The 26019-nt window shown below is 36.4% G+C and overlaps 1 protein-coding gene across 2 annotated transcripts in view; it reads right to left on the bottom strand.

The window, feature by feature from the left end:
* Nucleotides 1-26019, bottom strand: part of LOC142334590 (uncharacterized) — a 113229-nt gene that overhangs the window by 66435 nt on the left and 20775 nt on the right. The window contains exon 1 of one of the 2 annotated variants that reach the window (XM_075382740.1): nt 16302-16392. The exons of the other annotated variant lie outside the window; for it this stretch is intronic. The gene's annotated coding sequence lies outside the window, so the exon portion shown is untranslated. Of the gene's footprint in view, nt 1-16301; nt 16393-26019 lie in introns of those variants that run through there. 2 annotated transcript variants of the gene reach the window in all.

Here is a 26019-nt window from a genome sequence, read left to right as displayed (position 1 = left end):
CAGATTTGTCCTTTTTGACCGTAATTACAATGGGAGAAATGAAGTTTTTATCCGAACATTCTTGTAATTTTTCAATGTGTCCTTGTTCAGAAAGTTTCTTTAGTTCAGCGGATACTTTGTCTAACAAATTTATAGGAACACGGCGGCCTTTTTGATGTGATGGGGTATAATGTTTGGAATTTTGAACGAACTGTATGTACTTTAGACTTACCAATTCTGGAGATTAAGTCGGGGTAATCAATAGCAATCTGTTTTTTGATTGGGCAATATTCTTGATCTACCTGATTGATTGTTACTTGATTACTTGATTGGTGTATTGAAATTCCAAGAGCTGGAAACAAATCTCTACCCAATAGAGAACGATGTCCGTCCGCCACTACTTGAATTTCGGTTGGATTCGCGTACCAATTGCTGCTTTGAATGGAAGTTTGGAGGATGCCCACCGTATGAATAGGTTCATTTGAAAATGTTTTCAATTGTTTAGGATTCGCTTCGCGTATCCACTTTGATTTTGGATCATGGGAAATGATTGAGTTCGCCAAGGATTCATTGATTATTGTACATACGCTGCCCAAATCCACCAAAACCTTTGTTGGTGTATTGCCGAGAGTTACAGGAAGATTGGTTGCGTTCACCGAAGTTGCGGAATCTGTTGAAGATATGACTGCTACACAGTTATCTTCATCTGAAGAATAGTTTGACTCCAAATCGGGATCAAAATTGGCCGAAATTTGGTTGACATCTTCATTTTGATCGTCTTTTTCTACGTTATTGACCCGCGGTCTAGGTTTTGGGTACGAATTGGGATCTTTAGGTTTGCGACAAACCTTTGCGAAGTGGTTCTCAATACTACAGTTATTGCATCTTTTTCCCCGAGCGGGACATTTATTACGGTGGTCGGAGGTCCAATTAGATCCACAGAAATGACAGGTTGTAGGCTTTTTCCGTGCGGTTGTATTCATATTGGAGAAAGGGGTAGCATTCGCGATACGTGTCCGTTGTACTTGGTTAACCGTTGACTGTGACTCAGTTTTGCATGCGTTCATTTTTAGTTGGTTGAGTGTACCCATCTCAATATTAATTGCTATTGCCAATGCTTTTTCTGGGTCTACTGTTTCTTTAAGAAGTTCCTTCTGAATGTCTTCATTTTGCATATTCGCGATAAAGACATCCCGGATGATAGTGTCCCCTTTATCTCCTAGATCACAGTTTTCCGAAAGTTCTTTGAGATATCCATAGAACTTCTCAATAGGTTCTCCCTTTTGTTGTTTTCGTGTGAGGAAGAGGTATCTATCGAAGGTTATATTATGGATCCGAATGAAGGTTGTATTTAGAACGTCCCAAAGATCCTTCGTTGAGATTGTTTCGAGGTTAATGGTTGAATTTTTTGAGTTGAATACACGACGCCCTTCCATGCCTAAGCTCAAATACATCAGAGAGGATGCTTTTCGATCACATAACTTCCATGGTTTGTCACCACAAAGTACGCCGACTGTCATGACACGTTGACATTGGTTTTTCCACGCTGTTTTTGCCTGCTCATTGCGGGTACGTCGATCTCGTTCTGATTGTGCCGCCGGGTTGTCCACTGCATCCTCATATGCTGGTTCAGGAGGTAAGAGAACATGTTCTGGAGGGTCTACCAAGAGAAGGTCCACTTCAATTCCTTCTCTGGCGAGGATTGCGAGTTTCAATTGTATTCTCCAAAACTCCCAGCGAATTGGGGGTTCTAGTGTCGCCTTTTCCCAAAAGGGTTGAATTCCAAGTGGGGATTTGCCGCTGTCCTTTGTCGCTGACTGCGCCATGTTATATCTTTTATTACTGAATAGTTTAGGATTCGCGGTGCGAATGCCTTGTCTTAAGAATTGAGTAGCAAGTGCTGGCCAAATACACAACTACTTGTGTATCGTGAATTATGTTTATTGGAAACGCGACGCGGATCCACTGCTAAGATTAACTTAGGGTTATGAAGAGCGTTTGCAGAGTAACTTGAATTCAGATTGATTAACTGAGATTATGATTACTAGTAATAAACCAATATGAACAAAATATGAAATAATTTAGTAGACTATCGGGAATATTAATATAGGTGAATAAATAGAAGTCATAACTTTTAGTTTATAAAACACATGATATAATTATAGATATAGAGGGTAAATAATTTAGTACACATAAAAGTTTCGATATATATTTAGGTATCCATATGTATCACAGTAAGGAAGACATTATGAAGTTGATACAGACAAAATTTAAAAGATATCTATGAAACCTTAGCATTGATATCAACAGTAGTGAACGTTTTGCCAACTACATCTTTGATTAAGGGACTCGGTCTCCCTAGAAATATCGTCAGAAGGAACAATTTCTCCAAATTTGACACAAAGCCATGGGAATAGACGAACCTCTAGACTTATCCACAATGTCGACAACGCACGAATGTAAAAATCACTAAAAATGATCAGACAACATCTGAATGACCTCAAAAAATCGTAATGATATTAATATTTAAATATCAACATGTCAATGACATTTCTGGGCTGTCAACTCTGAAGTCAAATATGTTTAATTTGTTGAATTCGAGAAAACCAGCAAAGCCAAAAAAAATCTACAAATTCGTCCCATTAAATCTCAACAAAAACATACCTGTATGTTTACTCAAGCCTGCACCAGTGACTTTCTTTCAACAAACGCCATAGAAGATCCCCTGGTGACTACGGCTATTCGAACCGACGCTACATTCCTAGCCCTAAATCGGACACCGAGAGTAACCAAAAAAGAGGCAGCTTGTTGTTAGCGACGCAGAAGTTGAAAATCAACAAACTAAATTTGTTATCACTATAAGCTGAACAATTATTCAAGAATTGCCCACTAGTGCAAAGAAGTGATTTTTTGTTAGGCAACTGACCCCAGAAATCAATTCGTGCTTTGGATTATGCTTCTCCAGTTTAAGAGTATAACGAAGACAGAGGTCACGATGTCACTTTGGGATGGAGAAACCATAACAGGAAAATTGCATCAATGAAAACTTCAAAACACAAAAGTCTAAACTGTCTCAACTCTACTTTTCAGTTCTCATCTGGTTCATTTGTCCGTGAAACGTAATCATTTAAACTTCCGGTGCATATATTACAACCCTTTTAATCTAATGAAACTTCATTACGTTTGATATCCATTTCTTCCGACGCGGCATTATGTTAACTCTAAACTTTCTCGATGCTATTGTTTCGGCCTTAAAATTCATGCACACGCAGTTAACTTGTCTCACTATTTTAATTTTGTTTGAAGGACGAGGTCGTTAATCTGATCTTTTTGCCCATTATTTTAAGACTGTTCAATTTCCATTTCTTTTGAATTTGAAGAAATGATCGCAATACCTAATTTAATTTTCTGTTTCAGGAATAAAATTAATGACCAAAGGTTAAAAATTTTCCGAAAGTATTTCAACATTTTTTCATCCCCTTTCAGTTGGGATATGTTTATTATATCACTTAGATTTCATTTTCCCACTGTCAAGAAAATTTGCTGATAATCTTTTTCAGTTTAGTTTTTCAAAATCTGATGATCTCATATATAAACAAGTTACCTCACCATTGTTTCTTCTGAGTTCAATTTCACTGGCTCGCATATTTGTCGCAATTGCACACTGACTTCTTAATGGAAGCGTTTTAAAACTAAAGTGCAAATGGTCGAAGTACAATTTAAATTTTGACCTACAATCGCACCACGGCTGCTGACTTATTTCGAATGCAATATTTGCTCTACAATTCCAATATCCATCACTGCGATTATCTCATTCACCTAAGTAGTTATAGAAATCAAGGTTTCAAAACAATTAGAAACAAAAATTTCTCGAATACTTTAAGACGTTTTTTGCAGATATTGATTCATAACTTCGCCAATCCTATAGAACCGCAGTGTCTGCGTTTGCGAACACGAGTGACATTCTGTCACCCCTTCCCGCGTGCGAAAAAAACAGTTAAAATGTGGACAACTTTGACAAACATTGCGCACAACGCATACAAAATTCTGTCACTTCTCCCATTTCACTTTATAGATAAATTTGATCTCCTGATTATTTTAAAAGTCCCTCAGTGCCAATTTTTTTTAACTTGTCAGTTGTTTGGATCATCTCGGAGAAATCTGAAGCTGCAGTTGCTCAATTTGACAAGAGTGCGAGCAGAGGCAAGGAGTAAGACGCTATTACCCAAAGCCATCAGCAATTTGAGCAAATTTTCCTAAGTTAGCAATCCGAAAAAATTCAAAAGAATGGATGGTCGAAAAAGAAGTATAAACAACTCTATCACAACTTAATATTAACTTCAAGCTACATTTTTATTTCTTTTTCGTTTCTTTTTTATTTTTCTTGTTTTATATTTGGTTCTCGACTGGTTCTTGTTTTATATTTTATAATTTAGATCCTGCTAACAAAAATTCAAACATTAACATGTGGATATACTTAATTCTGCCTCTGATCAAACTATCGATATAAAAGAAAGTATTTACTGAGGGATTTTTATACGAAAAATTCACAATTGATGATCAGTCATTGTTCATCAGTCATTTTTCATCTGCCAATTGTAGTTGCTATTTCTCTGTTAGTGTTTTTCCATCAGTTTTTGCTTTTAGAAACTATTACGACTCTTTAGGGATGATAGTTTTCCTTCTTTCTGAAACAAAATTAGAAGCAATTAAAAGCATTTAAAACATGTAAGCAAATTTTTAATCATAAGCCAAGGGTAATAGTCACATTAAAACCGCGGATAAAAAAGACGCGGTTAATAGTGATATTAAAGTTGCGGACAACATCAACCCGGAGGATAGTGACCAGGACTCCAAAAATGCAGAAATTAGTGACGTTCAAATCAAGGAAAGTAAGTTACCTTAGTGCAGATGATGGTGAGGCAAATTTCTGAACAGTATATTAGTGAAAAAAATCTGTTCACTGTTCTCGCGTGTCATCAATTTCCAAAATCGCTGAAATCAGGGGCAAATATTCCCAAATTTGAGTAAATTTGCAATAGTTTACCTCACTATCATTGTTGTTCACGAAAGCGTATAATGCCTAATCTTAAAACATGGAGGCGTACAATGCTCACTTTAGCAATGCTGACTTTAGCAATTTGCTTGCCCAAAATGTAGGATTGGCGACGTAATGTTGTAGTATGCCAACTCTTAGAACAATGAGAGAAACAGCATTTATTAACGCGTAGGAAAATACCATTAATTGAACTCCGATTTTTTTGCGATTTTATCCGACCGATCAATGACAATTACGAATGGAATACCTCACAAAATAAATACGGCAAAGAAATGTGCCAATTTTGACTCGAACGTCTAATTATGCAGCGCCTTTATTTTTTATACTTTTCGAGGTAGATTGTAATGGAAAGTATAAATTAGTATAAGAAATATGAAATGTAACTTTCTTTTCTCTCAATGTATACCTCGTAAAACGCCGAAAATTTATCCTTTATTGTGGAAAACACCTTGAGAAAATTGCTCTGCCAATAAAAAATAAATTTGAATACTGTAGATTTAATTCCAAAACACAAAAAAAAGAACCAACCCTCATGCAACGTTGACAAAAAAGAACATTCGAGCGGCATCTGTTTTCGAAGTATTCTAGATCTTCTCTGAATCAAAACACTTAAAATTGACATATGGGCTAGCATAAATAAACATGTGAAACTGTTACAGCATCAGAGTGGAAATTACCTGTATATTTTATTTAATTAAACATACAGACTTTGCGGATTCAAATTTGTCTGGTTGATTGGTACCAGTTGTGATGGAATCAAGCAATGAAAAATTTAGTATGTGAACTCATATCAGCTGATGAATTGCTATAAAAAGCAAAAATCCGAGATTTGAGAAAAGTTTAATCACTTTTTAGAAGCCTCTCTTCAATAGCAGTTTCCATTCCATGAGTAATGCGTACTTACAAAGATTTTTTCTCTCAACAGCAGCTAATATACCGGCCACGTAAAGTTTTGACAATTGACTCATTTTTATTCAAGAAAAAAACTATTTTATCTGTCTATCATCATAATCGACTCAACAATAAAGTTTTTCTGACTGAAAAATTATAGTCATCTAAATTAACAATTTCTTTTTCTTTTTGTCTCATATTACCTTTCAGACGTTTTCTCACAGTTTTGAGATTAAAGAAAGCAAAATCTGAATTATATATGTATATATATATATATATATATATATATATATATATATATATGAGTTTAAAAAAGATTTATATATATATATATATATATATATATATATATAATCATATATCGTTTCCGACATATGAATGGTCAAAACTGCTCATATGATGATTATGGATTTCCAAGATGATCTGAAATGGCATACACCTTCCAAAATTATTCGGACCAGAATTAAACGTAATTTTGTACTAGCTTGAACGCGTCTGCATTTTGTTTTAAGATTGTTAAGAATGCCTTAAGACTAATTTATATACATGAATGTATATATATGTGTATATATATATATATATATATATATATATATATATATATATATATACATATATATATATATATATATATATATATATATATATATATATATATAATCATATATCGTTTCCGACATATGAATGGTCAAAACTGCTCATATGATAATTATGGTTTTCCAAAATGATCTGAAATGGCATACACCTTCCAAAATTATTCGGACAATGTTTTCTTTTGGTTAAAACCGCCACGGCAACTGAATAGCTGGATAAGTGCTAACAATTTCGATTTTTTGAAGAAATTGATTTGGAAAATTTATAAAAGAAGTGGTTGAGTTGAGTGGAGATCAATTGTCCCTTGAAAAAAAGCGTGTTTATTTTGTTTTAACCCGACCCTGTTTCGTAGGTATAAAATTTTTAGGTCCTCAGGTGCACATGATATTTTTTACATAGTAATGTGTAATAAAAAATATAGAAATTGTGATTGGTGTCATGAAAACAATAGGGGAAAACAAAATGGCCGAAAGAACCAAAGGGCTGCTGCACATGTTTTCAGTGCTAAAAAAACGAACGCTGAAGTAGCAACGAGCAGCTTCATCTGTAGTAAAAATTAGCAAGATTGTTTTTTTTTGCTGTTTTTACTCATACACAAATAGATTCTCGTAATATAAGTATCAGTTAAGTACCTTTACTTTTTAAAAAAAGTTTGATGAAAGCGCATGATTTTGTTCTGAACTTATTGGTATGCAATCGGAAAAAAACCCAATATGGTATTGTTTACTTTTAATGCAGCTATTTGTTGCTACTTTGGCACAAACAATGAGCCTGCATTTTTTAGAACTAAAAATTTCGACCACCACAAACTCTCTGGATCTCTTCTGTTTTCCTCAGTGTTTTTATGTCCCAATTAAAATTTACATTTCCATATAGAACGTCACAATGTGAAAATTAGCACCTGCGCCTGAGGGCTTAAAAATTATATGCCCACTAATGGGGGACAGAATTGATCTGCTTTTCAAACAACAAAATTATCGCCAATCATAGAATTGTTGCACTATATAATATTTAACTAATCTGAATTTAAGAATGAGACACTTTCATTTTGGCACAAATTCTAAAGTTTTGCAAGCAGCTGTGTTAAGAAAAACTGCAGAGCTTCTAAATTTTTCAATTAAATGTGTTCTCCAAAAACAAAAGAAAAAAAATTTTGCGAAAAAGAAAATTAAAATTGAGGAAGACCATTGACTAATGACTGAAAAAAGAACTTTTTTAATGACTCTAATTCTTGATTTAATCTTTAAAAGCAATTACAAAAATTCAACCTTGTAATTTTCTGGTTAAGTAGAATGAAAAATGTCAGATCCAGGTATATTTCAAATTCACTGTTACCAAAAAACAAACAGTGTCTTAGTAATCAAAAGCATTTACTGTCAATTGAAACCTTTGAGCGGATAAAATTGTTCGTGTTTTTAAAGCAGATTAGTTCTCTTTTGAAGAAATCTCAGAGGGGGCATTCAAATGGCAAAAAAATGGTCCGGACCTCCATAGAGAGATCTACTCTATAATAACATTTGGAGTGTTTTTTTGAATGTAGAAGGCACAAGAGTCAATTAGAAAACTAGCAACCTTTTCACTGATTCCAAAAATTGTTTCAAATAAAAAAGAAGAAACGACATTCGAATTTTCTTAGTACCAAGATGCCTGGGTAAAATTCAATAGCAAATGAAAAAAAAAATGCAATTCCAACTTTCAAGACGAAGGATAAAGATGTTGCTGCTGGCAAGTTTAAGATCTTCTAAACTCTTTTCGGCAGAAAAATGTGATCAAAAATATTCATCCAATTGAATTGAAAAAGGTTTTGTTGGTTTAATTAAAACTAAAATTTTGATTTAATCTCCAATAAATTTCATTCCTCAAATTAAACTTTACTGCACACAAAAGCAATAGCTTCCTCATTAGCAGCCGTCTTGAATACGATTATCTGGCTAAGATAAGCGAACAAACCGCGCAACGGAGAAATCAAAAATTTTATTCAAAGTTTAGAAAAAGCGGTAAATTCGCTGGTAAAGTGCACTTTAATCGAAACAAATCTATGATTGAAGTATTATAAAAGAACCTTTGTCCATTACCAGACAATTTCAAATCCAATAAACCAACCCGGTTAAAGAACTAGTTTTTTTTGCTAGTTCTTACAAGGCGATGCATCACCTTGCAAGTTTTTCTTCCAAAAATTTGCAAGTTTTTAAAAGTTAATTATTCGACTTACAAGTTCTTACAAGTCAACGATTTGACTTACAAACTCTTACAAGTTAACCATTCGACTTGAAAGTTACTAACAAGTTAACCATTCGCACACACACATACCACAAACCACCACACACACACACCACGCACACACACGCACACACATACATATACGCATACACACACGCACACGCCCACGCACACACACACACTAAACCGTATAGAAAAGTTGAGATGACTGTAAACGGATGCTTGAGAAATATAGAATTTGGAAAAGTGAGAAATGAAATTATAAAAGAGGATATAAAAAAGAAGGGCTACTAAATTATTTTGAGAAAATGCTGATATTTGGATTTGAAAATTCAATCAAAATCAATATTTTGGGAACGTTTTAAAAAAGCAATCGCAAAGAAGCTAATTGAGATGATCTACTGTTTCATAATGGAATTGCAAAAGGATCTCTCTTGAATTGAAAAAATTTGAAAAGTAACCATTATGTCTACTTAGGTCGAATTGTAATATGTTATCCAAACAGAGGTAAATGACTGAATGTTAAATTGAATTCACTAATAAGAGTTGTGCTCGACCGGAACGAACTTGCGAGAAACTTACAAGTTAGTCGTTTGTCTTGCAAGTTCTCACAAGCTAACCACTCGACTTGCAAGTTCTTACAAGTTAACCATGTTTTGCACGAAACCTGCAAGTTCTTACAAGTTAACCATTCGGTCACGACCCGGGAATCGACCCTGAGTAATCCACCATTAAACAGAAGAGAACGAACAGAACTCCTGGTTTTTTTTCATTAAAGCGTTCATCAACTATTTTTAAGAAGTGTAATCTGATCAAAGTAAGAAAATGGGACATAAATTGAGAGCAAATCCTGATTTAATGAGATAAAATTGATTAACGATGTGACCGTGGGATGGAGTAAAACGAAAGAACTCATCCAAAGTGAATGTTGCCAAAATTAAAATGTAGAATAACTGGTCCGTTGGTGATTCCCCAATTGCCCTTAGGGGCATTTAGAGTTTACAAATTATGTTTAGATTAGGTTTTCTATGGAACTTGTCAAAAAAATTTAGCTATTGATTGGCCAGAAAACGGTAAACAAACAATTCAGAACGTTGCAATTGAACAAAAATTCTGTAGGAAATTTACTCTCTCAATATCAAAAAATATTTTAGGGCAAATTTTCAATATGTAAGTTTTTCCTGTTTAAACTCATCTTATTCTTTTATTGTAATAAAAACTATGAGCTGATTTTAAATTTCAATTGACCGCAAAAGTCGCCAAACTGTTTGTACAGATTCGATTAACAAAAGACCTGTGCCGCAATATAACCAAATTTCACTACATAATGAACTGAAGGATCGCAAAAAAAGATTGCCACTTTTTAAAAATTCTGTTCTAGAAAAGCTAAACAGTTGTTCAACGCATGACAAAAAAAACGCATGGCAGTCCCAGAAATAATTCTCAAGAAAACATATTTTGTGTTTTTCTACTTTTGATCTCAAAAGTGCAAAAAGACGAATTACACTGAAAACCAATTCTACCGAGACGACAATATAATATTGTGTGCTGACCATGCTGTTTCTAAAACACATTTCGGAAACGTCAGCTTTACACGTTCGATTTGATTTATCTTCATAAACTCTGTACAAGTTTTCCTTGAAGTTCATAATGATAAACAGAATTAAAGAGTTCTCAAATTAAATTTTTTGTTCCGACCCCCAATTTTGGCGGATCGATATATTCATCGTAGAGAGTTATGAGTGGTATCATTAGAAAAAATGTACGTCGTGAAAAATGGAACTAAAAAGTTTTTTTCTAATTTTGTTTATTACTGGTAGTTATCGAGGTTTAAAGTTTTGTGAAAATTCGACAGTTTTTCACATTTTGCGTCATTTTTGCTTAAACTTGGTTGTTTTCCTAATATAGTTCAAAATAAGTTAAAAAAAATTTAACGGTAGAATCTTATTTTTATCGCTAGAGACATAGGAGCGTTGCTGAATTGTTTGATTCAATTTTTTAGGCTAAAAATTTTGATGCATTTTTTCAAAATTCAAAATTTTCATCAAAAATGGAACAAATATGTTTTTTGGGTTCCATTTTATTAAATTCGCCGATCCTAGATACGTAGAAACCGCTGAAACAATCTCCGTAATCTCCTAAAAGAGAGCGATTGAAAGTTGGTGGCGTGAAAAAATCTTCTGAAATTTGCCGTTTTTTTTCAAATTTATCTTGATTATTACACAAAATGCTTCATTCTTTTTTGATATTTGAAAAAATTTGACATTAATTGGTCTATTTCGCAATTGTTTGGATATGAGTAGGAGTTAGGACGTGGCGCCAAATCAGGGATAGGTTTTATATTATCATGGACTCTGACACCCAGAAATTTTTTTGGCGACGATTTTCTTCAAAAAAATTGACATTTATTGATTTTTCAATGTTAATTACTGACAAAATTTTCATTTTACGGCTCATTTACTCATTTAATAACAGCTCCCATCAATGTGAAAGTGAAGCCGAAAGTTGAATTAGCTTGTTTTTAGAGAAAACCTAATCCTTTTTACGGCTTTGACAAGCATTTAGTAACCTTTTAATGAATTCTAGCGATTTGCCTTTATTTGTTAGTCTTTTAGCAGTATGATTGCTCAGTCTAGCAAATCAGAATTCTAAATGAGTCCTTCATGAGTTATAAGTGAACCTCTACAAAGCACATGGTTGTCATCTAATGTCTCCTATAACAATGAATATATTTGTCAAGAAAAGGTTAGTGATTTTTTGAAATTGTCAAGTTTATTTTATTTTTTTCAATTTTTAGCTTTTTTTAGTACACAAAGTCAAACTATTTTTATTTACGATACAACCTATGATTTGGGGCGGTTTTTTTAATATAACCGTTTCTTGGTTTTTGTACGAGTTTTCCGTCAAAGTTTCGTGATTTTTGATATTCCTTTTGTTTCTTTGGTAGATTTCCAAATTACTTCAAAAATCAAACTGAAAATTGTTGAACGAACGTTAGTAAAGGTTTTAAAAGTAATATATGGCTTTGGGGGCTGCGACACCGTTCTATTGCAGAATTTGTTTTTTTTTTAATTTTGCTCTTTATTTGCTGTTAGCTTTTGTTGTCGTATGCCAAATTTTTGCTAACACAGATCTCAATTGCCAACATTAAATCTAAAATTAGTTTTTTAACTGATATTGGTTTATAGCTAAGACTTTCATTGACTTTCAAACTATTTTCCATTAAAAAAAGTAAAAGTTTTCGTCTTTCTTACGTGTTCGTTTTTTTTAATTTCGTTTCTTTTTCGTAACTTAGCCTCGTTGTTGAGAGATCTCAAGGGTGTTATTTTGAATTGAACTATAAATTTGTCTGTTGGTTAAACGTTTTTACTGATGTCTTCAGGGCTTAGACAATTTGTTTCAGATGATTTTTGCGAAATTCAGTTAATTTTCAATTATTTTGGTTTTTTGTTTTCATCTTGAGATGATTGTTTTATAAAAACATTAGTATGCTCAAAAGAGACTTAAAAGAAAATTTAAATTTTTGCGGTTTAGTTTATTTTTCAAAAATTGATTGGTTTCAACACTGTGGTTTTGTAAAGTTTGTTATGAAATTTTTTAGTTCTGCTTGTATTTTATGTTGACTTATAATAGTTTTCTGACTTAATGTCACTAATAACACTAATTTTTTGAGAAAAAACAATGGATTCCTGAGCACAACCAATATAAATTCTGTTAACTTGTAGATTAGTATCTCTATGAACAAGTAAGAACCCGTAACTAGTGAGCTGCAATTTGCAATTTATGTTAATTTTGGTTTTCTCTAATGGCCTTTGTTCTTGGTACTACGAGTTTCCATAAAATTTTCGTGTTTTTTGCATTTCAGCCCATTTTGTTTTAAGTTTTGGTCAGTTTTATGTTTCGGTCTTCTTTTCACAATGTCACATTATTGGGCGGTCTTCTGGCCATCTGAACAAAAACACAACAAAACAATTTAATTGTTCTTAGTGAACAGCCGGATGCTTAATTGGCTGAAAACCGTTTTCGTGCTTATGTTGAGTTTTTTGTTATTGCCTTTATTTGTAGTTTTTTTGTTGTCGTATCTTTGTAGTTTTAAATGAATGTCTCAGTGGTTTCAGTTAATGCAAAATGTTTTCAATCATTTTTACAATAATTGTTTATCAAAACTGCAACGATTTATTAATCTTTGTCATTTTGCTCATTTCTTGTCGACTTGTTACCAAGACCAACTGAGTAAAAGTTCCGTATTTTTCTTAATAATGTACCGGTTTAATTTTCTTTAGCATAGGTTTTATCTGATACCATTTTGAGTTGTATATCAATTGTTTTTTTTATAAAAATGGAAAAAAAGTTTGACCGTAATTAATATTTTTATTTATTTAATTTTTGTCGCCGTTTTTTCTGGATGTTACATTAATGACACCCAGAAATTTTTTTGGCGAAAATTTTTTTCAAAAGAATTGACATTTTTTGAATTTTCATTGTTAATTACTGACAAAATTTTCATTTTACGGCTCATTTACTCATTTAATAACAGCTCCCATCAAAGTGAAAGTGAAGCCGAATGTTGATTTAGCTTGTTTTCAGAGAAAACCTAATCCTTTTTACGGCTTCGACAAAAAGTTTTAGTAATCCTTAAATGAATTCTTGCAATTTTCCTTTATTTGTTAGTCTTTTAGCAGTATGATTGCTCTTTTTATTTACGATACAACTTAAAATTTGGGGCGGTTTTTTTAATATAACCGTTTCTTGGTCTTTGTACTACGAGTTTTCCGTTAAAATTTCGTGATTGACAATTTTTGATAATACTTTTGCTTCTTTGGTAAGTTCCCAAAATACTTCAAAAATCAAACTGAAAATTGTTGAAAGAACGTTATTAAACGTTTTTAAAGTAATTTATGGCTTTAGGGGCTGCGACACCGTTCTATTGCAAAATTATTTTTTTTTTAATTTTTGCTCTTTATTTGCTGTTAGCTTTTGTTGTCGTATGCCAAATTTTTGCTGACACAGATCTCAATTGCCAACATTAAATCTAAAATAAATATTTTGTAACTGATATAGGTTTATAGCTAAAGCTTTCATTGACTTTCAAACTATTTTCCATAAAAAAAATAAAAGTTTTCGTCATTCATACGTGTTCGTTTTTTTAAATTCGTTTTTTTCGTAACTTAGCCTCGTTGTTGAGAGATCTCAAGGGTGTTATTTTGAATTGAACTACAAATTTGTCTGTTGGTTAAACGTTTTTACTGATGTCTTCAGGGCTCAGACAATTGGTTTCAGATGATTTTTGCGAAATTTAGTTAATTTTCAACTATTTTGGTTTTTTTTCATCTTGAGATGATTGTTTTATAAAAACTTTATTATGCTCAAAAAAGACTTAAAAGAATATTTAATTTTTTTTTTTTGCGGTTTAGTTTGTTTTTTAAAAATTTATTGGCTTCAACACTGTGGTTTTGTAAAGTTGTTTATGAAATTTTTTAGTTCTGCTTGTATTTTATGTTGACTTATACTTTTCTGACTTAATGTCACTAATACCAGGCGCATTTACTGATAAGAGTTTGCAAGATAAACTGTTTTTTCTTTTAATTGAAAACTGATGTTGGCTATAATGTTTGAAACAATTTGTTTTGGAGAAAAAACAATGCATTTTTGAGCACAACCAATCTAAATTCTGTTAATTTGTAGCTTAGTATCTCTATGGACAGGTAAGAACCCGTAACTAGTGAGCCGCAATTTGCTATTTATGTTATTTTTGGTTTTCTCTAATGGCCTTTGTTCTTGGTACAACGAGTTTCCATAAAATTTTTGTGTTTTTTGCTTTTTAGCCCATTTTGTTTTAAGTTTTGGTCAGTTTTAAGTTTTGCTCTTCTTTTCACAGTGTCACATTATTGGGCGGTCCTCTGGCCATCTTAAAAAAAACACAACAAAACAATTTAATTGTTGTTAGTGAACAGTCGAATGCCTAATTGGCTGAACACCGTTTTCGTGCTTATGTTGAGTTTTTTGTTATTGCCTTTATTTGTAGTTTTTTTGTTGTCGTATCTTTGTAGTTTTAAATGAATGTCTCAGTGATTTCAGTTAATACAAAATGTTTTCAATCATTTTTACAATAATTGTTTATCAAAACTGCAACGATTTATTAATCTTTGTCATTTTGCTCATTTCTTGTCGACTTGTTACCAAGACCAACTGAGTAAAAGTTCCGTATTTTTCTTAATGATGTACCGGTTTAATTTTCTTTAGCATAGGTTTTATCTGATACCGTTTTAAGTTGGATATCAATTGTTTTTTCAAAAAAATGGACAAAAAGTTTGATCGTTATTAATATTTTTAGTTATTTAATTTTTTTCGCCGTTTTTTCTGGATGTTACATTAATGACAAGTCTCATCGGCCCTCTAAAGTAGATTGCACTTTTTTATTTAGTGGTTTGTTTAACGATATGTTATTTTGTTCTCTTCCTTATTTGATAGACAATTAAGTGAAATATGTAGGTGAATGGGGTCGAAACATTATGTGCGAACACACACTACCGAGTCTCCTTGTTTCCTTTCACTAACGATTCTTATAAAGATTATTAGTTAAACAGAGAAACGGGTCGACTGATATGCGCTTTTTTCAATTTCTTGCGATTATTTATTGAGCATACTAGTAGACACGTACCTTTACGTCAAAGCGATTTTTATGAGATATGCCCTCAGAACAGCTGAAATTATTGCTCAAAAACTAATTGTGGGAAATTGGCCAACATTTACGCCGAATAAAAAAAAACCATTTTCAAAAAGTTCCGAAAAAGCTATTGCCTTAAAATTCCTCTGTGTAGTGAAATTCTAGACGCAGACACCTTTATGTTAATGCAACAAATGTTTATCTGGGATGTTCTCGAAAAAAATGGTCTGAACAAAAATGTTTGTAATGCATGTATCCAGAATAACGTTTGAGGTTAACAAAAATTGACATATCATAATAAAAGAGATTCTGGCAAAAAATTCAGAACTGTTTTGTCATCTTGTGCTGGGGGAACAGATTGTAAGATATACACTGATGCAGAACTGTACCTAGACAGAGATAAATGTTGTGTTGCAAGTTTTGATTTTGAATAATGTTCAAATTGCATAAATTTTTAAAAATTTATGATTTATAAGTCTCAGAAGCGACTCTATATCTATAGCATGTCATTTTTAATTGATGCATCCCGATCATTGCTTAGTCATGTATCAAGAAAGTAAACTTTAGAAGGTTAGACCAAATTTTTCAAACTTTTGGAAATAATTGTTTTTTTCAATTACGGTCTCCGTGACAGGCTATATAACTTACAAATCAATGATGAAGTGGTTATATTAAATCTAAGACTGAAAATCAGTCCAAGGCAGCAGAGCAATATAAAGAACTCTACAAGTCAAGACATTGCAGTGCCGTCTAGACTACAAAACGAGCTGACATACCGACTATTCAAAAAAGTCATAATGTACAATTTAAGAGTGCTGGACAAAGTTTTGCAAATAGAATTAACGAAAAAGGAATCTTTTACGCCAATTTTGTATCTGTAGTGTAGTTTACCTTGTTGAAGAAAGCCTTATCACTGCAGATCACAATTTAACAATAGTAGGTAAAGAGAGGGAAGGTGCATTTTTGCATAATTGATGTTAAGAAGAGGCAGCATTGCTATTCAACATGCATTTCTATTGTCGTAAAAGAAAAAAACAAGGAGATGAAGTAACGCTTTCACAATCAATACATAAGGGGTGGTTGCATGCGCAATTGTTCACACAATAGCGTTGATAACTCAACAAATTTTAATTAATTCGTATTGCGAAAGACAATTTTCCGTGGTGCTCAAATTTGTAGCTGTAAAACCTGCAACGATATTTAATTTTTTTCCAGCTAGAGGAAACAAAAATGAGAATTCTAATTGTTATCCCAGCGAATGCGATTTCGTTTTCATCAGAAGTGCAAAAAATAAATAAAATGGCGCTGTATGGGAACATATATAAAAAAAATCAACTTAGTTCCATTCATATACGTACATACACAATGCCAAAAAATCAGGTGCGCTTAGTTAAAGATTGTGTGGTGTCAAAATTGTGTGACCAAATTTGTTTTACTTGAACTGAAATATCATTTCAACGGTAGGTAACTCCCATCATTTTAATCCATTTCTTCCCATCCCAAGCTGTGCGTGTTTTCATGTTGACAAAAAGTGCATAAAATATTAATTTTGTTTTATTACCACAGAACTCTCGGCCTTTTCTGCCGCAATAAAGGCATTTATATCAGTTTTTCTACTTGTATTTGAAAAATATGCTAAACTGTACGAAATTGCAGACACAGTATTATATAACTAATTAGGGTACTATCATTGGTACGCTCTACTGCGAAAGGGCGGCTCCCAAATGTGAAGTATTATTGAACTCATAAAATGAATATGAATCGGAGAGAAATAAAATTTTAACAAGGTACTTGGCATAATTACATGAAGTTTTTCAATATAGGTACTCCTAGAATCACGTCGCGAACTCAATCCAAGCAATAACAAAAAAACAATAACAAAACTAGAGCACCTTAGAAATGCTCTTGGAGCAATTATAACTGTTTTGTGAACGACGGAGAAGACACGAAAAAGAAGTCAAACAAACAATGAATATTTATTACAAGCGTTTGTTCATAAAATTCCAACGCATCAACTAGGAATCAAAACTCGGAAACTCATGAAATCTGCTCGTGATGGTTCCACTGCGAAAAACTGTTTATCTTAAAGGAATAATTCATATAGGCTGAAACTATTAATATATATTTTTTTCACGGATTGTAGAGGCGCATTGGTGTAGCATCTTTCTTCAAACGAAAATTTAGCAGAGCAATTTTCAGAATAAAAATTTCAAAGCATTTCAAGATTTTACTCAACTATCCGTGCCTAAATGGTCGTATTAATCTCTAGTATAGCTCCTCAAGAAGTTTGTAGCCCGGGTCGAATGTCCGTAAAAGCTCCCCATTTTGTTGTTAGAGTGAGCTGGTGGGGGTTAATTTCTAAATGGGGTTAAACTGATGTATGAGTGAGCTGCGGGGGGGGGGGTTAATTTCTCGATGGGGATAAACTGCTGTAAGAGTGAGGGGTAACTTGGTCTGCGGGCAAAACCATGTAAAAATTGTTCCGCAATTGTAGGACACTTGAGGAATTTCATCCCTAGCCAAATTACATTAATGACAAGTCTCATCGGCCCTCTAAAGTAGATTGCTCTTTTTTATTTAGTGGTTTGTTTAACGATATGTTATTTTGTTCCATTCCTTATTTGATAGACAATTAATTGAAATATGTAGGTGAATGGGGTCGAAACATTATGTGCGAACACACATTACCGAGCCTCCTTGTTTCCTTTCACTAACGATTCTTATAAAGATTATTAGTTAAACAGAGAAACAGGTCGACTGATATGCGCTTTTTTCAATTTCTTGCAATTATTTATTGAGCATACTAGTAGACACGTACCTTTACGTCAAAGCGGTTTTTATGAGATGCCCTCAGAACAGCTGAAATTATTGCTCAAAAACTAATTGTGGGAAATTGGCCAACATTTACGCCGAATAAAAAAAAACAATTTTCAAAAAGTTCCGGAAAAGCTATTGTCTTAATATTCCTCTGTGTAGTGAATTTCTAGACGCAGACACCTTTATGTTAATGCAACATATGTTTATCTGGGATGTTCTCGAAAAAAAATGGTCTGAACAAAAATGTTTGTAATGCATGTATCCAGAATAACGTTTGAGGTTAACAAAAATTGACATATCATAATAAAAGAGATTCTGGCAATAAATTCAGAACTGTTTTGTCATCTTGTGCTGAGGGAACAGATTGTAAGATCTACACTGATGCATAACTGTACCTAGACAAATGTTATGTTGCAAGTTCTGAATTTGAATAATGTTCAAATTGCATAAATTTTTAAAAATTTATGATTTATAAGTCTCAGAAGCGACTTCATATCTATAGCATGTCATTTTTACCCAGGTTGAGGTCCTTGTTCAAAATGATCTATGAAAATACCCATCCAGACCATTTTTGCCTATGAAAATACCCAGGCAGACCAAAAATGTCTATGATCCAGACTTTGCCTCGTTCAAAACTTTGGTGCGTGCATGTGCTCGTTCAAAAACTCTTATGAAAAGACCCGTACAGACCAAAATGCGTTATGATACAGACTTTGGCTCGTTCGATTTATGAAAAGAGTCAGAAAGACCGAAAAAGGTTATGATCCGGACTTTGGCTCGTTCGATTTATGAAAAGTCAGAAAGAGCGAAAGAGCAAAACGCTTTTAATGAATGCCGAATTTTAACTAATAAAATACTGCTTATGAGCCGTATGATCATTAGTGCGTAGCAAAGAGGTGGCTCCTCGAAAAGTATTTGTAGTAGTAGTAGTAGTAGTAGTAGTAGTAGTAGTAGTAGTAGTAGTAGTAGTAGTAGTAGTAGTAGTAGTAGTAGTAGTAGTAGTAGTAGCAATCGTAGTAGTAGTAGTAGTAGTAGTAGTAGTAGTAGTAGTAGTAGTAGTAGTGGTAGTAGTAGTAGTAGTAGTAGTAGTAGTAGTAGTAGTAGTAGCAGCAGCAGCAGCAGCAGTAGTAGTAGTAGTAGTAGTAGTAGTAGTAGTAGTAGTAGTAGTAGTAGTAGTAGTAGTAGTAGTAGTAGTAGTAGTAGTAGTAGTAGTGGGGGACAAAATCCAACCTCACCTCCACGTGGTGTCCCCTGGGGGTAGGTCGTGTGCTGCGGCTCTCCGCTCACATGGTCGAGCTAACGAGGCACTGGTCTTCTAGTTTGTGGCGCAACTAGTCGTATCTCAGCCTTCAAACACCAAAGCAATGAGTACATTCAACCATGGCCCCGAGTCCCGGGTAAGGGGTGCTAAGAATCTCTCGAGGAACCATCTCAGAATTGCAACTTTAAACGTCAGAACACTGACCCAAGCCGGATCTTTAGAGGCTTTGAAAATGGATCTGGCGCAATACAAGTTGGATATTCTGGGAGTGCAGGAGACGAGATTGCAGGAGCAAGAAATTGATCTCGGAGACCACAAGCTCTACCTGTCTGACTCGTGGTTGTCTGGTGTAAAGTCGAGACAAGGAGGAGTGGGCGTTGCTGTAAAGAAGTCATTGATAAACAGCATCGTAGAACAAGTGGCTCTAAGTGAACGTATTTGCTACGTCAAGTTCGCGGCTCGGAGGAGAGCCAATCTAGCTGTTGTTGTCTGCTACGCACCTACGAATGAAGCTAGTCTCCAAGAGAAGGATTTGTTTTGGAGTCAACTTTCAGACCTAGTTTCCAGCTTCAAACATAGGGAGCGTATTTGTGTCATCGGTGACCTCAATGCAGAGCCTGGACACCAGTTGAATGACACCATGAGCTGCAGAGGCCCGTTTGGAATGGGTGAAGAAAATGAAAACTCGGAAAAGTTGTTATCATTTTGCACTTCACACAAATTGCTCGTAGGTGGTACATGGTTCCAGCATCGACAAGTGCATCGGTACACCTACAACTCTCCCGATTCGAGTTGTCGAAAAAAGATGCTGGATCACATTCTGTTTGCGGAGAGATACAGAGGATGTCTAACGAATGTGAGGACCAGAAGAGGGAAAACCACAATTACCGATCATGAACTGGTCATTGCGGAAGTATCTATGAAACTTTTGTCTAAAAAGCCATGTTTCACGCCCAGAATCAGTTCTGCAAAGCTGCAAGATGAAACAACGCGTGACTTATTCACGCAGGAGGTCAAGTTACATCTTGATAAGAGCGGCGATTTCGAGAATACAGAGCAGTCTTGGGACAATTTTCGAAAAGCCCTGAACCAAGCAGCAGTGAAATGCCTCCTTCCGGACAAGCGAGTGAACAAACCTTGGATTTCTCCAGATTCTCTGGAACTTATCCGGAAACGAGCTGATCTACAGTTGAAGAAACACAGCAGCGCGGTGGCGTTGTTAGAGTTCACAAACTGCTGTAAGGAAGTCAGAAAAGCTCTACGTGCAGACAAACGGGCATGGCTTGAACGCAAAGGCCAAGAAGTGCAGAGCTTTGCGGACAGAGGCAACTTGAAGGAGGTTTTTGGGGCATCACAGCAGATTTGCCGAAACTGGAGTCCCCAGTTGACCAAATTAGTTTCAAGCACTGGCGTCAACTTACGGACGAAAGAGGAACGACTTGAACGCTGGACGGAACATTTTATTCAACTCCTGAATCCCTCAACATCCAGTTGCAGTACGAGATTGGATCCCGAAGAAGCAGCTGAAAGCTTGTCGATTGACCTGAGCCCAATTCGATTTGAAGAAGTGCTTGAAGCTGTCCGCAGGTTGAAGAATGGCAAGGCAAGTGGACCCGATAACATTTCCTGTGAGATGTTGAAAGCACACAAGGGTATTGTCGAGTGGCTCTGGGACATCATAGATAAGTGTTGGTCGACGGAAGTTCTGCCCGATGACTGGAAGGTAGCAGAAATTGTCCCATTATACAAGAGTAAAGGAAAGAGGTCAGAGTGTTCGAACCACCGAGGGATCTCTCTATTGTCAGTACCAGGCAAAGTGTTCGCTTCCGTTATTCTCAATCGATGCAAAGATTCAGTGGATCGCGTCTTAAGGGAAGAGCAGTGCGGCTTCAGAAAAAGCAGAGGATGCGCCGATCAACTCTTTGCCCTGCGTCAAATAATAGAGAAATCAATGGCGTTTCAATTGGATATTAGCTTTTGTTTCATAGACTTTCGAGCGGCATTCGATTCTGTCGATCGTGAGCAGATGTACCAGATAATGAAACACTATGGTCTTCCGCAAAAAGTGATAAACATCATAAGAAACAGCTATGATGGATTCAAATGTCGAGTCAAAGCCGAAGGTGAGAAAGGACGCTTATTTGATGTCAGAACGGGCGTTAGGCAGGGTGATGTGTGGTCCCCAATCCTATTCGGCCTTGTCATCAACTACATTTTGGCTAACTCGGTGCATGGAGGATTAGACATTGGGAGATTGGTGGCTGACTTAGATTTTGCTGATGATGTTGCTCTCGTGGGGGTCTCAGACAGTGAGGTGCAAGAAAACCTACATCGAATCGAGGCCCTTGCGGAAGCCGCTGGTCTGAAGATTAATGTGGCCAAAACAAAGAATATGGGCGTAAAATGCGACAGCCCAAATGTTGTTGCAGTGCCTAGTATCCAACAGAACGTGGAGATACTCACTGGAACACATAAAGGCAAACTAGGACTCCTGGCAGAGACATCTAGCCAGTCACGACTAACCATCAGCACGGAGGTGCTGCTTGGAACGAAAAAGAAAGCGGGCTGGTTCGAAACACGAGATGGCCGGAAGCTAAGATTGAAAAGCTTAGCGGTGGCTAAGCCAGCGTTGGTAGCTTCACAACAACAATCTGCGGTAGCAGATTCAGAGTCGCTAGAAAATGAGAGTCGGTCAGTGGTGGCTGACCAAGAGTCTTTAAGATGTCAGAATTGTCAGCGGCAATTCAGTACAGTTACCGGACGCAAAGTGCACCAAACAAGATTCTGCAAAGCCGGTTTGTCAAAGGATGTCGTCGACAAGTCAAAGTTCGAGCAACTAGAGGCGAGCCTTACCTGTGACAAGTGTGAAAGAAAGTTCAAAACAGTCAATGGCCGAAAAGTTCACCAATCGAGATACTGTGGCAAACCTAAAGCAGTTGCCACACGCGTGTTTTCCTGCAAAGTACAAGATGTTCTCGGAAACGAGTTTGAAAACATAGAAGCGTTCAAGTATCTCGGATCATATGTCAGCCTCAAGCATGGAGACCTGCAGGAAGTCAATTGCAAACTTGCAGAAGGTAGACAACGGTTTGCTATCTTCCAAAATCTCTGGAAGAGCAAGCAGCTCAGCGTGCACCTCAAGTGCAATTTGTACAAAGCACTCGTTTTATCAGCCGTGCTGTACAGCTCAGAGACTTGGACTCTTTCGAAATTAATGGAGAGAAAACTTGAGAGTTTCCACTGTGGTTGTCTTCGGAGAATTCTACGTGTGTCATATCTGGAGAAAGCAACGAACGAAGAAATTATGTCAAGATCACGAATGCCCCAATTATCCACGATGATCATGCTCAAACGGATAAAATGGTACGGACACATCCAGAGAATAGAACCAGGAAGATTAGCCCGCAGTGCCTTCGATTGGGACGCGCCCGATCAATACGTCCATGCTAGACGCGCTCCTGGGGGGCAACGGAAAACGTGGATGAGTCAAATCGAAGGAGACTGTGTACGAAACAAAGTATCGTTCACCAGTTTGCAGGAGAAAGCAGCAACCGGGTCAAAGAATGCCTTCAACAATTTCGTCGTACAGCACTTCCCAGAATAACCAAACAAATAACTCTTCTTGTTTTGTTTGTATTTGTTGCCAACCGTGCCTTTATTTCATATTTGGAATTAAAGTGTTGAAACAGTAGTAGTAGTAGTAGTAGTAGTAGTAGTAGTAGTAGTAGTAGTAGTAGTAGTAGTAGTAGTAGTAGTAGTAGTAGTAGTAGTAGTAGTAGTAGCAGTAGTAGTAGTAGTAGTAGTAGTAGTAGTAGTAGTAGTAGTAGTAGTAGTAGTAGTAGTAGTAGTAGTAGTAGTAGTAGCAGTAGTAGTAGTAGTAGTAGTAGTAGTAGTAGTAGTAGTAGTAGTAGTAGTAGTAGTAGTAGTAGTAGTAGTAGTAGTAGTAGTAGTAGTAGTAGTAGTGAGCTGCAGAGGCCCGTTTGGAATGGGTGAAGAAAATGAAAACTCGGAAAAGTTGTTATCATTTTGCACTTCACACAAATTGCTCGTAGGTGGTACATGGTTCCAGCATCGACAAGTGCATCGGTACACCTACAACCCTCCCGATCCGAGTTGTCGAAAAAAGATGCTGGATCACATTCTGTTTGCAGAGAGATACAGAGGATGTCTGACGAATGTGAGGACCAGAAGAGGGAAAACCACAATTACCGATCATGAACTGGTCATTGCGGAAGTATCTATGAAACTTTTGTCTAAAAAGCCATGTTTCACGCCCAGAATCAGTTCTGCAAAGCTGCAAGATGAAACAACGCGTGACTTATTCACGCAGGAGGTCAAGTTACATCTTGATAAGAGCGGCGATTTCGAGAATACAGAGCAGTCTTGGGACAATTTTCGAAAAGCCCTGAACCAAGCAGCAGTGAAATGCCTCCTTCCGGACAAGCGAGTGAACAAACCTTGGATTTCTCCAGATTCTCTGGAACTTATGAAACGAGCTGATCTACAGTTGAAGAAACACAGCAGCGCGGTGGCGTTGTTAGAGTTCACAAACTGCTGTAAGGAAGTCAGAAAAGCTCTACGTGCAGACAAACGGGCATGGCTTGAACGCAAAGGCCAAGAAGTGCAGAGCTTTGCGGACAGAGGCAACTTGAAGGAGGTTTTTGGGGCATCACAGCAGATTTGCCGAAACTGGAGTCCCCAGTTGACCAAATTAGTTTCAACCACTGGCGTCAACTTACGGACGAAAGAGGAACGACTTGAACGCTGGACGGAACATTTTGGTCAACTCCTGAATCCCTCAACATCCAGTTGCAGTACGAGATTGGATCCCGAAGAAGCAGCTGAAAGCTTGTCGATTGACCTGAGCCCAATTCGATTTGAAGAAGTGCTTGAAGCTGTCCGCAGGTTGAAGAATGGCAAGGCAAGTGGACCCGATAACATTTCCTGTGAGATGTTGAAAGCACACAAGGGTATTGTCGAGTGGCTCTGGGACATCATAGATAAGTGTTGGTCGACGGAAGTTCTGCCCGATGACTGGAAGGTAGCAGAAATTGTCCCATTATACAAGAGTAAGAGGTCAGAGTGTTCGAACCACCGAGGGATCTCTCTATTGTCAGTACCAGGCAAAGTGTTCGCTTCCGTTATTCTCAATCGATGCAAAGATTCAGTGGATCGCGTCTTAAGGGAAGAGCAGTGCGGCTTCAGAAAAAGCAGAGGATGCGCCGATCAACTCTTTGCCCTGCGTCAAATAATAGAGAAATCAATGGCGTTTCAATTGGATATTAGCTTTTGTTTCATAGACTTTCGAGCGGCATTCGATTCTGTCGATCGTGAGCAGATGTACCAGATAATGAAACACTATGGTCTTCCGCAAAAAGTGATAAACATCATAAGAAACAGCTATGATGGATTCAAATGTCGAGTCAAAGCCGAAGGTGAGAAAGGACGCTTATTTGATGTCAGAACGGGCGTTAGGCAGGGTGATGTGTGGTCCCCAATCCTATTCGGCCTTGTCATCAACTACATTTTGGCTAACTCGGTGCATGGAGGATTAGACATTGGGAGATTGGTGGCTGACTTAAATTTTGCTGATGATGTTGCTCTCGTGGGGGTCTCAGACAGTGAGGTGCAAGAAAACCTACATCGAATCGAGGCCCTTGCGGAAGCCGCTGGTCTGAAGATTAATGTGGCCAAAACAAAGAATATGGGCGTAAAATGCGACAGCCCAAATGTTGTTGCAGTGCCTAGTATCCAACAGAACGTGGAGATACTCACTCGAACACATAAAGGCAAACTAGGACTCCTGGCAGAGACATCTAGCCAGTCACGACTAACCATCAGCACGGAGGTGCTGCTTGGAACGAAAAAGAAAGCGGGCTGGTTCGAAACACAAGATGGCCGGAAGCTAAGATTGAAAAGCTTAGCGGTGGCTAAGCCAGCGTTGGTAGCTTCACAACAACAATCTGCGGTAGCAGATTCAGAGTCGCTAGACAATGAGAGTCGGTCAGTGGTGGCTGACCAAGAGTCTTTAAGATGTCAGAATTGTCAGCGGCAATTCAGTACAGTTACCGGACGCAAAGTGCACCAAACAAGATTCTGCAAAGCCGGTTTGTCAAAGAATGTCGTCGACAAGTCAAAGTTCGAGCAACTAGAGGCGAGCCTTACCTGTGACAAGTGTGAAAGAAAGTTCAAAACAATCAATGGCCGAAAAGTTCACCAATCGAGATACTGTGGCAAACCTAAAGCAGTTGCCACACGCGTGTTTTCCTGCAAAGTACAAGATGTTCTCGGAAACGAGTTTGAAAACATAGAAGCGTTCAAGTATCTCGGATCATATGTCAGCCTCAAGCATGGAGACCTGCAGGAAGTCAATTGCAAACTTGCAGAAGGTAGGCAACGGTTTGCTAACTTCCAAAATCTCTGGAAGAGCAAGCAGCTCAGCGTGCACCTCAAGTGCAATTTGTACAAAGCACTCGTTTTATCAGCCGTGCTGTAGAGCTCAGAGACTTGGACTCTTTCGAAATTAATGGA

Source organism: Convolutriloba macropyga, chromosome 2, assembly GCF_964194025.1.
Source record: "Convolutriloba macropyga chromosome 2, txConMacr16.3, whole genome shotgun sequence".
In the NCBI taxonomy this organism is placed as follows: Eukaryota; Metazoa; Xenacoelomorpha; order Acoela; family Convolutidae; genus Convolutriloba; species Convolutriloba macropyga.
This window is presented reverse-complemented; position numbering and strand designations above follow the sequence as displayed.